This window comes from Lissotriton vulgaris, chromosome 5 (assembly GCF_964263255.1).
Source record: "Lissotriton vulgaris chromosome 5, aLisVul1.2, whole genome shotgun sequence".
NCBI lineage: Eukaryota > Metazoa > Chordata > Amphibia > Caudata > Salamandridae > Lissotriton > Lissotriton vulgaris.
In genome coordinates, this window is record NC_141693.1 from 1,730,765,745 (window position 1) to 1,730,782,179 (window position 16,435).

The following is a 16,435-nucleotide window of genomic DNA, read 5'->3' on the forward strand; positions in this document are numbered from 1 at the left end:
CTGACCCTCATAGAGTGTGCATAAATTGCCTGCCTTCTACTCATGTTCCTGATTCCTATTCCATCTGTAAAACGTTTTCCCGGTGCACCCTGCGCGACTGGGAGAAGATTCGGCTTCAAGGAGCAGATGAACTAAGAAAACAGAAATGCCCAGTCATCAGTTGGGACTTCAGGGCGAAGAGATGGTCAGTCCTCTACCAGGACTCTGTTTTCAGCCTCTGGGGGGCTCCCCAGCAGAAGAAGGGCTGAAAAACAACATTGGTTCCAGTCAACGTGAAGACTACGACGTTGAAAGGAGGTACAGCGCGGACCTGTTCGCCGTCGACCCAGGGCTCTGGGTCGAAAGAAAGTTGACATTCCATGTCGTGGAGAAGATCTTCAACAGCGATGGCTAAACCAACGTTGAGAACTCTTCGCTAAGTATCGAGAAGCCCACATAAGACGTGAACACCACGGAGGTCGCCGTCTGGAACATTATCGCATCACTCGACGTCGACTCATCACCGTCGATCGACGTCGACTCATCACCATCGATCAACGTCGACTTGTAGTGTAGTTCCTATTTTCCCTATAGGCCCTGCGCATTGGAATAACATAAACAGTAGTATAGACGTAGAAGTGCGGTCTTCCAGGTCTCTGCTGACTATGCTAAACTTAATTGGGTTTGTTACCAACTAGCTCAGAGGTCACTGGAAACTTTCTGGACTGAATAGGAAGTGATCAGCTTCCCTGGTACAGACAAGAAGGGATTCAGTTTTCCAACAACCGCATAAACATGACAACTTTGCTCCTTAGAATAAGAGTCAATCTCTAGAGTCGTGTGAAACAATAGACAGTTATTTTACTCAGTCAGTTGTGCAGATTACTTTCACCAAGATGCAGAGAATAGAGAGACGGGCGTCTTCAATAAAAAGGTATTATTTATTGAACAGTCTTTCTTCTCATGCAAGAGAAATGAATTACGACAATTGCAAGACTAGTTATTATAAAAAGTGCGTACAGTAAAATGAGGATTGCGAAATAATACTGTAAAAGCATTGATATGGTTTCTTAGCCATACAATGGTTAAAATGAATAAAATATATACATTCATATATACATTTGACTAACGTACACATCTGGTGCTTCTAACTACGCCTACCCCAGTGTACCTGACCTAAGCCTAATACTTGGGAGGGAGTAAGTAAGTAGCAGTTTTAGTTTAAGTTGGTTTTGCCATGGTTTGCTTCAAGAATTCTCTCTAAGGGTTTAGTCAACACCATACCTCTGAAATAGAATGTTGGAGGTCTTGTATCTCCTTCCAGGACTCGATATCCCAGTCACTCGCAAGAGTAGGCTGGAAACGCCGGAGCTGGATTTTCTCGGCAGGAGAAAAGACAGCGTCTCTCTCAGCGCGTCAAGGAGGAGGAGGGGCAGCGTCCGTGGGCAGCTTGCATCTGCTGGGCTCTGCAAGGGACAGCTGTTCTGCTCCTGTATTCACCACACCATCGCTATCATCGATGTCGTTGAGGCCGTGTTTGCTTAAGGCAACGTTGGTAATATTTATACCTGAAAGGTACCTTTGTTTGACGTACGTTTTTGGACATAAGACGTCAATAAAGATGTCACTAGGAAGTGATCGTCTCTCAGTGCTCATTAGAGTTCTATTACTAATCAAAACATAGCAAGCGGGGCTTTCCCAGGTTGCTGAGTTTTATCTTGTTGAAGAACTCGGAGTGTAATCTAGGAATCTTAGATAGTGGCTTCTGCTGTGTCATTTGCTCTAATGAGCTGCAGAGGAAGAGATTCTGAAATGTGGCTCTGATCGTGTTAGGCCAGAGACGAGTTTCTGAAATATCGCTCTTGATCGTTTATGCCATTATAGGGGCATAAATGGATTATAGCCGTATAGGGGCATAAGGTCATAGTATTGATCAGGGTCCTAGATTAGAACACGACAGACTTATCACCGTTGAGCCATGTTGAGAAAACACTGTTGATTGAGGAAATCTGCAGTCAAGGTTGAGAGGAATTTCCCTTTCGAGACATTGATGTCGAAGGTCGCCTTCGACAAGTAGATCAACTTTGAGGGGGAAAGATGGGTCTTCTGTGGAATCTGTGGCTCCTTCTTCACTCCAGAAGGCTCGGAAAAAGAGAAGACTACTCTTTGGATTCAGAGTATTCCTGAACATACTCTCCTTCCAGGATCATATCACTGACTCAGTCTACTCCTCATCGACCAGATGATGAATCTAGACCACCTACAATGCTTCCTCTTCCACCTCCTCCTCGGCTTATTACTCCTTCTCCTCCTATTACTACTCCGCCTCCTCCTACACCACGAAGGCCAAGGTGTAAGACTCACACAAGAGATCAATCTTGCAGCCATAGATATTCCTCTACTCGTTCCCACCGCCGACAACACAGTGGAAGATCTCCCTCCAGACACACCAGGGACACTTCCTCTACAAGTACAGAATGATATTCTCCTACGTTATCGGACTCTCCTCCTCAAAGGATTTCACCAATTGACGATATTTCTACCTTTCAATAAGTTTTTGTGCGGGGCTTTTAAATTGAACATCCCAAAGTCCACTCCGACGCCATTAACTTCTGTGATATTCGAGACTCTTCAACAGAGACTAGCATCTCGTCCCTTGCTTCCTCTGGTGCCGGGCCTCTTAGAACCGGCAATGGAACTTTTTCTAACACCCACTTCCATTAGGCCAGCTCCATCCAGGCTGCAAAAGAAGTATCATCCTCCAGAATGGGATCCCACATTCGTATGGACAGACCCAGTTCCAGATTCTGTTATTGCAAAGTAATATACTATGGCTCCAACATCTACAGTTCCACTTGACAAAGTGAGCCATAAGATAGATTCAGTGGGAAGGAAAGTGTGCAACACAGCAGCGACTTCCATGAAAGCTGCTAGTGCCACAGCCCTGCTAGGCAGATATGACTAGGCACTTTGGGATTCTCTCCAACAATTTTTGGATCACCTACTTAGGGACAAAAGAGAGGACTTTTACGAGGTCCTAATGGAAGGCCTTATGCTAACTAACTAAGTCATTAGTGCAGCTGCGGACACACCCCTTCTGGCTGCACATGGATATTGCCACGGAGTGGCACTCAGACGGCATTCTTGGCTTTGCTCGACTTCACTGAAGCCTGAAGCACAACAGCGCATCCTGAATATCACATTCTCAGGTACCACCTTGTTCAGCTCTCATGCAGACAAGGAGATGGCTCGAATAAAAGCGCAGATGGAAACATTAAAAGCTGTTGGTCTCGAAAAACCCAAAGATCAACATAAATCTTTCCGCCCTTTCTTGCGCCGATATTCCACACAAAGGGTTCATACCCCTCGGTGGTATCAGGGTCGACAGTTCGGTACACAGCAATTGTGCCAACGATCTTACCAGCCTTATCAAAAGCAACAACCAAGAGGAAGGTCAGGACAGCAACCTTTGAAAAAGGAGGCAAGATGCCTACAGGCTCCAAACCCTGAATCCTGTCTTCCTCCTCTTCCGTTGCCCACGCCGGTAGGGGAAAGCATTCAACAATTCTTATCAGAATGGCAAAAAATCACGCTAGACAGTTGGGTTCAGAATATTGTATGCAATAGATATTCTCTCCAATTCATCAGACCTCCACCATCAATGATTCCGAAACAGTCAAGATTCAAACTGTTCCAATTACAAGCAGAAGCTAACATTCTGTTACGAAAACAGGCGGTAGAACCTGTTCCTCCTTTACAACGAGGCAAAGGGCTATATTCAAGATTCTTTCTTGTCCAAAAAAAGGACAAGAATGAGTTCAGACCCATTCTCGATCTAAGAAAAATCAACAAGTTGGTTCGGAGAGAGAGATTCCGGAAGTTAGCATTACACCGGATCTACCCTCAACTACATCAAGGGGATTGGATGTGCGCAATAGACCTGCAAGACGCATGCTTCCAAATCCCCATCATAAAGAAACATTGCAAGTTCTTGAGGTTGGCAGTGGGAACAACCACTACCAATACTGTGTACTTGCATTCGGCCTGAAGTCAGCACCTAGGACCTTCTCCAAGTGCATGCCGGTGGTAGCTGCTCATCTGAGGAAAAACAAATTGTTATCCTACCCCTATTTAGACGATTGGCTGATCAAGGCATCCACGTGTCAGGAGACTTAACTACACTTCAAGTGACCTCCGACCTTCTCCTTCGATTGGGCCTTCATGTGAATCAAACAAAGTCTACCTCAACACATGTACAATGCCTGCAATATCTGGGAGCATCCATCGATACCTGCACGGCAAATGGGTATGCTTCATAGGAGAGACGCTTCTCGATCCTTCAGAAGGCTCAGGCCCTCATGACAATGTCTCACCCAACTGTGAGGAAGGTCTCCTCTCTTCTGTCTCCATGGCGTCTTGTATATTTCTCACACCGAATGCATGTCTTCACATGAGACCCCTGCAGGAATGTCTGGAAGACCAATGGGACCAGCAAACAGGAGATTGGAATAGCCTGATTCAACTGTCTCAACATTCCCTCTGGTCCATCAAATGGTGGTGTTCACCCACCAATCTACAAGGGATTCCTTTTCACAAGGAGATACCTGTTCAATCCATAGTCACGGATGCCTCTCTCCTCGGATGGGGAGCCCATACAGATCACCTTCAAATTCAGGGCAAATGGTCACACAAGGAATCCACTTGCCACATCAATCTGCTAGAGCTACGAGCAGTTCATATGGCTCTGGAAGCTTTTCAGCCATCATTCCATGCCAGTAATTTTTGCTTGTCCAGACGGACAATACAACAAAGTTCTACCTCAACAAGCAGGGAGGCTCGAGATCCAGACCATTAGCTCGGGAAGCCCAGACGATCTGAAAGTGGCTACTAGCCAGAAACCTGACCATAACAGCAATTCACCTCCCAGGTGTTCAAAATGCTCAGGCCGACTCTCTAAGCAGGCTCCTTTAGGAAAATCACGAGTGGGTCTTAATTGACAACGTTCTACAAGATATATTTTAAAAATGGGGTACTCCCGAGGCCGATTTGTTGTCCACCGCAGAAAACAACTAATGCCAAAACGCCGCCTCGACGTTCTACCAGCCGGGAACCCTGGGGAATGCCCTATGGATCAACTGCTCAGTCAGATTTCTCTACGCCTTTCCGCCAGTTCCTCTGATCACTGCAGTTCTCATCAAGCTCTCCCATTCACAGTCCACGATGATTCTCATAGCTCCAGAATGGCCAAGTCAATGGTGGTTCACAGACCTCCTTCATCGGCTTATCCATCCTCATATCAGGCTTCCATGCAAACCAGACCTACTAACGAAGTACAGGGGACAGATGGTGCACCCCAACCTCTCATCTTTGAATTTGGCAGCATGGCTCCTGAGCTAATGCAGTATGGACACTTGAACTTACCTCAAAACTGCATGGACATTCTTAAGGAAGCTAAGCGGCCTTCCACACGCTCCGCTTATGGTCATAAATGGAAGAGATTCTGTATTTGGTGCTCATCGAGGAATGAGGACCCTACCTCTTGCCAGAAAGATGTCATCCTTCCATACTTGCTTCACTTAGCACAATCTGGCCTTCAATTTTCTTTCATTAAAGTTCATTTAGCAGCCCTAACTGCTTACAGGAAATGCCCTTCACAAACTTCCTTTTCAGAATTCTCGTCATTAAAGATTTCTTGGAAGGTTTGAAGAAGGTTTTTCCTCCCATTAGAAGTCCTTCTCCTCCATGAGAGCTTAATGTGGTTCTTTCTCGGCTAATGCAAGAGTCCTTTGAACCCATTCATAAGGCTACTCTTCAGCATCTCTCTTGGAAGACAGCCTTCCTTCTGGCTATCATTTTTGCCCACAGGGTTAGCGAAATCCAGGCACTTTGCTGTCAAGAACCATACACTGTTTTCCATACATCTAAAGTGGTTATGAGGACTCATACAAACTTCCTGCCTAAGTTAATTTTGCAATTCAATGTGAACCAAACTATTTCCCTGCCTACTTTTTTCCAGTATCCATCTTCTCCAGCGGAGGGATCATTTAATTCTCTGGATGTTAGAAGGGTTTTAAAATTCTATCTGGATAAAACTAAGGTTCTAAGGAGATCGGATCAGTCATCAGTTATTTGTAAACTATGGCTCTCTCCGTACAGGTCTAGCGACTTCCAGCAATCCATTTCCAGATGGATTGTTTCCTCTATTTTACTGTTACCAAAAAGCTAAGAAATTCCTTGCTGGTAAGCCTAGGGCTCACTCTACCAGAGGAAAGGCAGCTTCTGTGGCCTCGCTTCGTAATATACCCATTTCTGAGATTTGAAAGGCTGCTACCTGGAAGTCAGTCCATACATTCACAAAACACTACTGCCTGGACTCTGATGCCAAGGCAGATGCTCAAATAGGGCAGGCTTCCCTCCGGAACCTCCTTGCTTAAACTTGCAGATCAATTAGCTGTCTCTTCCACTACATCTATTTTATTGGGACGGGCTTGCTAGTCTATTCAAGTGCTTATGACTATACATGGAAATCCCCTACAAGATAAGGAATAGTTTCTTACCTGAAACTCCAGGTCTCTTGTAGGAGTATTTCCATGATGAGTCATAAACAAACCTCCCGCCTCCCCATCCGACGTCACGGTGGGCATGTGCATCAGGCGGCCGGGAGCCGTCCCGACACATGCCGTCCGATCTGCTCACACGTCGAATTTGCGCTGCGGTGAAGCGGTTAAGTGTCTTTGCAGGCATACCTGAAGAAAGGCGAAAAAAATATCCACTTAAGAAGATATATATAAAGAAGTGCTCTGGAGACCCAGGACGTGGGCGGGACTATTCAAGTGCTTATGAATTATCATGGAAATACCCCTACAGGAGAACTTGAGTTACAGGTAAGAAAATATTCCTTCATGAGCTCCAGAATCAAACCAGGTCTTAACCATCTAAATAATATATGCGCACGATTGTTGCAGATAAATGTATCTGAGGTAAATGCGTTATGTCCTATTTACAGACGTCCACGTTATGGCACGGATACATCATAACATTTATGCATGGCTGTAGTAATCATGTTCCAAAGCTGATTACTGTAGTGAGCCGCTCAATCACTACGATACATTGTGTTCGCATACACCCTAGGGGCTAGGCATAGACCCGAAGATATAAATAAAGTGTGCAAGGATCGCTTGTTGTCAAAGCACATAACTATATACTAGTATTGAGGGTCTGCCTGCTGCGTGCTGTAATGAGGGGTCTATCAGCAAAGGCCTATGCCAGGTTGTCGACCTCCATACAGGCGACGAGGTGGACTTACCCGCAGCTTGAGTGCTGTGAAGTTGTGCTGCTTGGGGTGTATCAATACAGTAACCGCCCAATCGCGGTGGAGCCGAACACCGCTGATAAGAGTAAGTTCTGCCCGGCTTGGACCTGCGGCGGAGGACGTGGCGAAGGTGGTTCCCTGCTCTGTGAGATTGTGTGCTGCTGTGCGTTGCTACTGAGATGGTGACCGCGTGTGAGGACGTCCATGAGGCCACACCGCATAGACACGAGGATGTGTGACCAAGGCACTGGGAAGAGCAGAGGTGAGCCTGAAGCCGAAAGAGAGAATGAGCAGCCCCATGTGACTGGCGAGGAAGAGATTCTCACCATGGTAGGGAAGGAAGCACTGATTTTACCCAGAAGAGGCTCCAGGTAAACATGGGGGGAGCATTTGAGGCCTACAAAAGGTGAATAAAAAAAGATAAGAAAATGCAGAGAAAAGAAGCTATTATACAGGTACTTGCAGAGAAAAGCACAAGCAGTGCAACTGGGGTGAAATGAGTTATTGAACGAGATATGCCCGGGAAACAGATGAAAAGTAAGGAGGTTCAGAATTTTTTTGTAAACAGTAGCAAGTGTACTTTTGACAAGATGTCTGTGCAGGCACATGAGAAACAGGAACACAGCAATGAGCGTTGTGCACATTCATCGTTGACAGCACTGCCACCATTCAGCCAATTGGCCGACCCTGCCACAGCAGCACCAAGATGACGGAAGTGGATAGGGCAGCTAGAACATTACTTCCCCGTGTCGCCGAAACCGATGGTGCTGTGACCATGCTGAACAGGTATTTTGATCCACAATTAAACCTGGATTACGAACATTTTGAACGTAGATGGGCCCGTCAACAAGAAGGTGAACCTGTTGACATGTTTTTTGCATGTCTTTGAAAACTTGCCAGCACATGCACAGGAATCAACAGCACGTAGAAATTAGGACACAATTGATTCAAGGTTGCCGATCCGCCACCTTGAGGAAGCTGGCCCTACGTCAGCCAGGCAAATCGCTCGGTGAGATCCTCATATTGGGTAGATCACATAAACTGACAGATGCTGGGGCGGGGAAATGGAATCCATACTAGCCTGCATCACAGCAGCGGCATCACCATTGACACAAGTAAAGGTCAAGGAGGAACGCATAGACACAATCCGAATGGGATAGCAGAAGAAGGGGAAGGGTCCTGACATCCCCCCGGGCAAAATCGTGTGGGTGCTTTGGTCTCCCCAATCATCACCTGAGAGGTTGTCCAGAAAAAGGGAGAACTTGACTGAACTGTGGGAAATAAGATCACTTTGCTGAGGCATGTTCTGGTGCCACACTACCTTTGAGTGGCGGGAGTAAGAGCAAGAAGTTCGGAAAGGTCAAACTTGTCTCAGAGGAGGAAGGCAGACAGAGTGCAGCGGACAGAGTGTGGCGCAAATGGTGTGCCCAGAAATGCAAAGTCTCAAGGAGGAGGACGATGATGAGGGAGAAGTCTCCACAGTGTCATTTACTGGGCACGACAATCAAAATAAGAGACCACCACCCCAATAACAGCTCTCATAGACACAGGAGCATCTGTGAACATTCTTGACGCTGAGTAATATCAACGACTATATCCCTGGCCCCCGCTGGTGAACCACTACTCCTATACCCCTACAAGGAGTCATAGAGGTGGAAGTAAGTCATGGAAAAGTGGCGTCGCTGACCAAATTTCATGTCATGTCATGAGTGCAGGAACTTTGCTGGGTTTCCACACAGCAGAGGATTTGGTGCTGGTTTTACTTGCCAAGCAAGTACACCTATCACATGCAGAAGACATCATGGCTGAATTTCCGGTAATGTTTGAAGGGCTAGGATGCCTCAAAGATGTCAAAGTGAAGTTAAACATTGACCGAACCTTCAAGTCGGTGGCGTTACGACAGCGACGTCTGCCTTTCCACCTTCGGCCCCTAGTGGAAGAGGAGCTGGATAGACTGGAAAAGACAGGAGTAAATGAGAAAGTGTCTGGTCCCACACCATGGGTGTCACTCCTGGAAATTTGCCTCAGAACTGAAAAAGCTGGGGGAAATAGGAGTGTGTGTGGACATGCGTTTACCTAATAAGGCCATCAAGAGGGAAAGACACATCACCCCGACAATCAACGGGACAGTGACGGACATAAATGGAGCCAAATGGTTCTCCAAGATGGACCTCAACTCGGGGTACCACCATCTCATGCTGGATAAGGCCAGTTGATACATAACCATGTTTTCTACTCATGTGGGGCTGAGGAGATTTAAGAGGCTCAGCTTTCGGATATCCACCGCAGAAGAGGTATTCCAGGACGTGATAAGGGAGGCTTTATCAGGACTGGTTGGTGTTATCAATGTCGGTGGCGATGTGCTGATTGTTTCGAAAACCTTGGAGGAGTATCATGCCAGGCTGGTGGATACTTTGCATAGACTTGTTGAGCAAGGACTAACCCCCCAGAAGACTAAGTGCTCTTTGGACGCCAATGAAGTTGAATTCTACGGCTATCATTTTTCGAAAGAAGGTCTTCAAGTGGATGTGGCAAAAGCTGAAGCCATCAGATCATCCACCATTCCCCAGAACCCCATGGAGATGCGTAGCTTCCTGGGAATTGTTAACTACTGTGGGAGATTCATTCCACGACTGGCAACTATCTCTGAACCCTTCCGGATGTTAACCAAGAAGGATACACTGTGGGAATAGATGAGCGCAGCATCACTTGTGTTTAAAAATGTGAAAGGTGTATTGCTTCAGATAGCAACACTACCTTACTTCAGGCCAGGAGGCCTGATAGAACTCATTTTGGATGCCAGCCCCATAGGGCTAGGAGCTGTACTGCTACAGCAAAATAAGTCAGGAAAGTGGGTGCGTATTACTTATGCCAGTCGGCTACTATCCGCTGTAGGAACTCGCTATGTCCAAATCCAGAGGGAAGCGCTTGCCACCAGATGGGCATGCCAACATTTTCATATCTATCTGTGGGGACACCAATTTCATGTTGTCACAGATCACAAACCGCTGGTGCCCTTATTCATTGAGATGGCGCGGAATGGGCCGCCACAACTTGAGAGAGGGGTGGTGCAGCTACAACAGTCCAATTTTGAAATATCATACCAGCGCCGAGTGATAACACTGCAGATTACCTGTCACGCCACCCACTGACAGCAGATCCAAGGACTCACAGAGAAAGTGATGGTGGGGTTGAAGACTTAATACATTTGATCACTGATCTGGCCTGTTCACAAGCCCTGTCATTTGAGGAAAAAGCTACGGCTACCCAACAAGACACATGTATCAGAAAAGCAAAAGAGGCGCTGAAGAAGCACAAGTATCTTCAAAGGGTTATGCATTGCACATAAATCTCTTTATGGTAAGGCACCAAGGTACATTAAGACCCGCCTGATTCCATATAAACCTGCAAGGGTGCTAAGATCTGCTGAGGCAACTCTTCTCATGCAACCTCGTTTCAGATTGGCGACAGTGGGCGGTCGTGCCATCTCGAACACCCTCCCAGCGGCTTGGAATAGTCTACCGGCGGACTTGCGCAAAGAATCTAATTTGCTGTCCTTTCGGAAGAGGTTGAAGACTGTTCTTTTCCAGAAGGCCTGGGGAGGGCTATAAATTTCTGGGAAGTGTCTTTTTTGGTTTCCTGCGGTGCTTACTGGACAAGCGCTTAGAGACCCCTGGGTTATAGAGCGCTATACAAATCGAAATAAATAAATAAATAAAGTATAAAAATGTCCTTGCAGGGGTGAACAGCCTCATTGATGAGGAGAGAGAAGCTCAGACAGATATGTAGCGCTGCCTTGACAAGCTGAGCAAGAGCTCAGAGGTGCTTCTGCTGAGGGGATAACAAATTGTAGTGGCTCAGAGTCTGTGGAGATGCACTGTGGAGCTCTGGCTCATCAAGGCCATCAGGGACTGACTAAGACCAAAGTGCGGTTACAAAACAAAGCATGGTTTCCTAGGATAGATTCAGTAGTGGAAGAGATAGTGCATGGGTGCTATTCTTGTTTGTTTGATCACTGGGGCTGATCCAGTGGCAACCCCAGTCATCACAGAAGAACCTTGTGACAGACCCTGGTCAAAAGTAAACATAGACTTCGTAAGTTTTTCAGGTGGAAAGATGACACTCATGATGGTGGACAGTAACACTAAATTCCCGGCGGTTGAACTCATCCAGTCCACGACGTTTGAGTGCGTCAAGCCGACTGTAGAAATAATATTTGCCATGCTTGGATTGCCCAACAGAGTGAAAACTGATAATGGGCCACCATTCCATGAGCAGGAATTTAAAGAGTACCTACATCGTCTCAACATCAGACACTGGAAAATCACCCAACAGTGGCCCCAAGTGAACGTGGAGCTGGAAAGATTCATAAGGAAACTGAATAAGGCCCTCAGAATAGGTATGGCTCAAGGAGTTGAGCTAGAGGTGTGATTACAACAGTTTTTGAGAGCTGATCGCCAAAGGGCCCATTCCACCACAGGATGTGCTCTGAGGGAGCTGATCATGAAAAGGCCTGTGAGAGACCTGGTACCTGTGAGCTCCGAGTGTGCACCACCAACTTTAGATATAAATGCAACACAAAACAAGAGAAGAGAGTGTAATGAACTGCTGAGTATAAAAAGGAATACGCAGGAGTCTGTATTAAGACTGGGAGATGAAGTTGTGATCAAAGACCGACATCCTGGATGGAAGTTCAGGACTCCTTTTGAAACAGAAATGTGGGAGGTGGTTGGAATCAAAGGAACTGTGGTCACAGTCAAGAGAGGAGGGCTGGTTGTCTCGCGAAACATCTCGCGGTTCAAGAGAGCCCCGAGTGGGCATGATTCCAGTGAGGCAACCGAACATGACACAAGGCTGGGGGATCAGGACATGGGTAAATGGCACCCGCTGCCGACCGTGGTGGAGAAAACAGCTGCGAATGTATGCAAGGTCATGCAGCTGCCTGGGAAGCCCCAACTCCTTTGGAGAGTCAGTCCTGAATTGGTGTGCCTGTAATTCAACATGGGTATCAGTATTGTCTGAGAGAGAGGCCGATATATAAATACCTGTCCCCAGCCCACAACGAGCCAGAAATGACTCCGCAGAGGCGCCGGACATAGGAGGTACTCCCGTGGTAAGGGGACCCAGCGATTGGTGCGCAGGGATGTTCCTAATGCTGCCCTAAAAGGGCTGCCCTCTCACAGGGCCCACTACGTGCGCCGCGGGCAGCCGCATAGTTCCGATATCGGCAACCCTCCCCACTGAGCATTAATTGGTTGTTTTGCACAAATAATCAGTCCACACAAATGTTGTTGGAAAACAGTTTGCTGCAGGTTTATTTCATACAAGGAATATGCCAATGTGGTGGGTTAATTTATGGGTGATCCATGGCCAGGAAGCGGTGACTGACCTAAACTGCCCTGTTTGCCTGATGAGCCAAACTGCACCGTGGCCAACCCAATCGATGGTACCATTTATGTGAGGATTATCCCCCTTAAATGCCTTGGACAACCAGTCCATAACTTTACTCATGCCTTTTTAAAAGCGGGAAACAACAAAAGGGTTTGGCTGAAGCGTAGTAAGGCTGCGCCACTATAAATGTAAACAAAACAGAGTGCCAGTACTGCTCAATGGATCCACCTGTGTTAGATGAGCAACGAATTTAAACTATTGCCACATACAAAGGCAAACAAATGTCAGATTTAATCAATTTAATTTTTGTTTTTTTTTGTGATAGAAAAGTATTATTTTTTATTTTTAGACAAAATTGTCAATATTCGTATAAACAAAGAGAGGGAACAGGAATTAAAAATTCTTTCTTTTGATAAAGTGAAAAGAATCAGAGAATATAGGCACAACAAATCAATAGTACCTAAGTGCAAGTGCTTGATCACACAAACTCTTCAATCATCCAGCATACATTCCGTGAAGCAATCAAAAAAACCAAAAAACATACTCCTTACACACTACATCAGACATACAAGTGAGATAAGATTTTTCCTCAAGTTATTGAAGAAGTTAAGGTAATCATTTGAGCCAGTGTTGGTCCTGTTGAAGTTGAAGGTTGACCCCAGGAGCTTTGTTAGTAAGGATTGTTATTTTTTATGTTTCCACAGGATTCAATCCCCCAAGGTCCTGAGGAGAACCCCCGTTATTAAGGGGCTTCGAAACGCGTCGACCCTTTCTTGTTGTTCAGGCTAATCAAATGAGAATATTGTTGGTGATTCTCTATAGATTGTTGAAAAATGTTGATGGTCTGGGATTTTGACTGAAACGTGATTTTCAAAATATTGTTGAAAAAATGCTATTAATACCCCACCCCTTAAACCAATAATAGATTCCTTGACTCTAGGTGAGGGTATTAAAAGTCTCTGTTCCTTTTTCTTTTCTTCTAAAATCTTATCTCACTTGTATGTCTGATGTAGTGTGTAAGGAGTATGTTTTTTGGTTTTTTTGATTGCTTCACGGAATGTATGCTGGATGATTGAAGAGTTTGTGTGATCAAGCACTTGCACTTAGGTACTATTGATTTGTTGTGCCTTTTTAAATTCCTGTTCCCTCTCTTTGTTTATACAAATATTGGCAATTTTGTCTAAAAATAAAAAAATTATACTTTTCTATCACAAAAAAAACAAAAATTAAATTGATTAAATCTGACATTTGTTTGTCCTTTGTATGTGGCAATAGTTTAAATTTGTTGCTCATCTAACACAGGTGGATCCATTGAGCAGTACTGGCACTCTGTGTTGTTTACATTTTTAAAAGCGGAGCATTGCAAGGCAGGCCTCCAGTTGCTCAGGCTTACAACCGCCCGAAGGACTAGCGAACTCCAACGTTTCATCCAGGGTCCTGCCGTAAGACTCCTAGGGTTTGGCATAAGGCACCCCTATTGTGCTCCTGAAGAGGGTACACCTATGTACCAATCAGCCTACGAATCACCTTACAACTCCTTGGGATGTGGCCACCGTCAAATCCTGGGCCCTACCATGGCAGGCTCCATAACCTCCTGCAACCTGCAGTTACCAGTCCTTCTAACTGGACAATTCCCTTTCTACCTCTGACAGGTGTGCACCGTCCCTATCAGGGGTACAATCTGGTGTTTGCACTCATGAGGCCATGCCTAATTTACCAAGCCCTTCTTACTTTATTGTATTTTTTTGTTGAACCAATCTCTCTTGCTTGGTGGGCTAGTACATGGCTTTATTTACCCTTCTGAGAAATGTTCATGGACCTCTCTAGGATTAAAACTACTAATGTACCTTCCATTGATTTGATTAGCATGCAGCGCTCAGAGATGTGAGGTCATATCCACCTAGGAGTTTCTACACTGTGGGGCGGGAACATGCCCCCGCTAGTCTCTGTTTCAGCTTTGTGATCAACTGCACCAAAGCATACCTGGTGAAACCCAGCCCTGCTGTAACAGTGCAAGATGGGACCTCAGGGTGACATAAGTATGTGTAATAAGTTATCATTGAGGACAACCCATTAAGTTGACTTTATTCACTCCCTGACGTAGGACGCTGGGTGGCCGACACACGGACACTAGTTGGGAACCACGGTTCTCTTCATTAACCACCGTTCCGTGTGCTTTACTCTCAGGTGCCCTGGTGCAAATTGTGCTTTATGATGGATGTTGGCTACCCCTGTTTTTTACCCAACACTGCCGAGGACCTGGGTGCAGTAGAACCATCTGCAACGTCAGTAGACAACAAGGTGGATTATTAGATTCTGCTGCATTTGGATCTAATAATTGTCTGCATTTGTGCACTAAACACAATTTTGGAATGACAAACTACACAACCCACCTGGCTTTTATGGCGAGGAGGTGGGTGAACTTTCGCTTAACTGAAACATCCTGTGACACACCCTCTCATTTATGGAGAGCACATTTTCCATTGCCATGGCCAATAAATTTGCACAGACCGTTCTATTGCTAATCTTGTGACCGGAGGTACCCCTCCCCCCACTTGATATAGCACCTTAGGCAGTGCCCTCCTACTCATAGGTATCATGTGACATGTTTTGAATTTAAGCTGTGTCATGTCCTTTCGAGGGCGCCGGGTGACTCTCTCCCACCTAAAACAAGGGAAAGGAGGATCTAAAAAACAGGGGGTGAGGCCAGGGTCCACTAAGTGAAGTCCAAATATTCTGCTATATTTCATGTCCTTATTGCCTGCCAACCCCCATCAGTCTGACTGCGTTCTTCAGATGCTGTGTCGCCTAGTTGGAGTCCCCACCCTGGTGTATGTGGCCCATAGCCAGGCTTTTGCTAAAGGTGTACCAGAGTGCTGAAAAGATGACAATGATTTTTCTTGGCTGTTTCAGAGCTGCTGTTCACAGGAGAGCTTGTCTTTGTGGAAGGTAGTAAGTCCTCCCAGGGGTTCTGGAGGCCACTGGCTGCAGGACAAGTTGACTTTTGGCGCAGGATCTCTGGAAACAGCAGACAGGCCGGTGGGCTGGGGCCAAGTCAGTTTTTCTCTGCAGTCTCCTCTGCAGGGCATCTTCTTTCATCCTTCTTCTTCGTAGGTGTTAGAACTGGGGGTCTCTAGTTGGCAATGGTATACAGGTTTGACCAAATAGGGACCCTTGCTTCTAAGTCAGGGAAAGGGGATTAAACTCCTGGATAACCCCTGCTCACCCCCTTGGTCGCTTGGCACGAGCAGACAGGCTTATCGCAGAGGCAATGTGTTAAGCATGTGTGAACACATACAGTAATATAGTGAAAACACTACAGATGGACACCACACATGTTTTATAAAAATAGCTATTCTTTATATAGACTTAACACAAGACCACAAATGACAAAAATCCACAATACTGTACTCAAAATAGACTTAAAGATGGTAGAAGTAACTTAGTTCAAGTTGATAATAAATGCGACATGTTTCTCACAAAAGTACCTTGGATGCGTAACGCAAAACAAACAAAAGATCCACGGGGAGGGTGATGCATTGGTTCCTTGCTTCGGGGGAGGTGATGCGTCGCACCTTAATGCTTTCCTTATCGGAGAGGAGGTGATGCGTTGATTCAGCATTCGGCGATGCAGCAAGATGGGGCTTTGATGCGATGCGACAATCCGGTGCGATGAGATGGCGCTCTTGATGCGACAACATGAAGCTGATGCACGCACGCCCCACGGCCATGCAGCGAACTCTGTAACTTTGG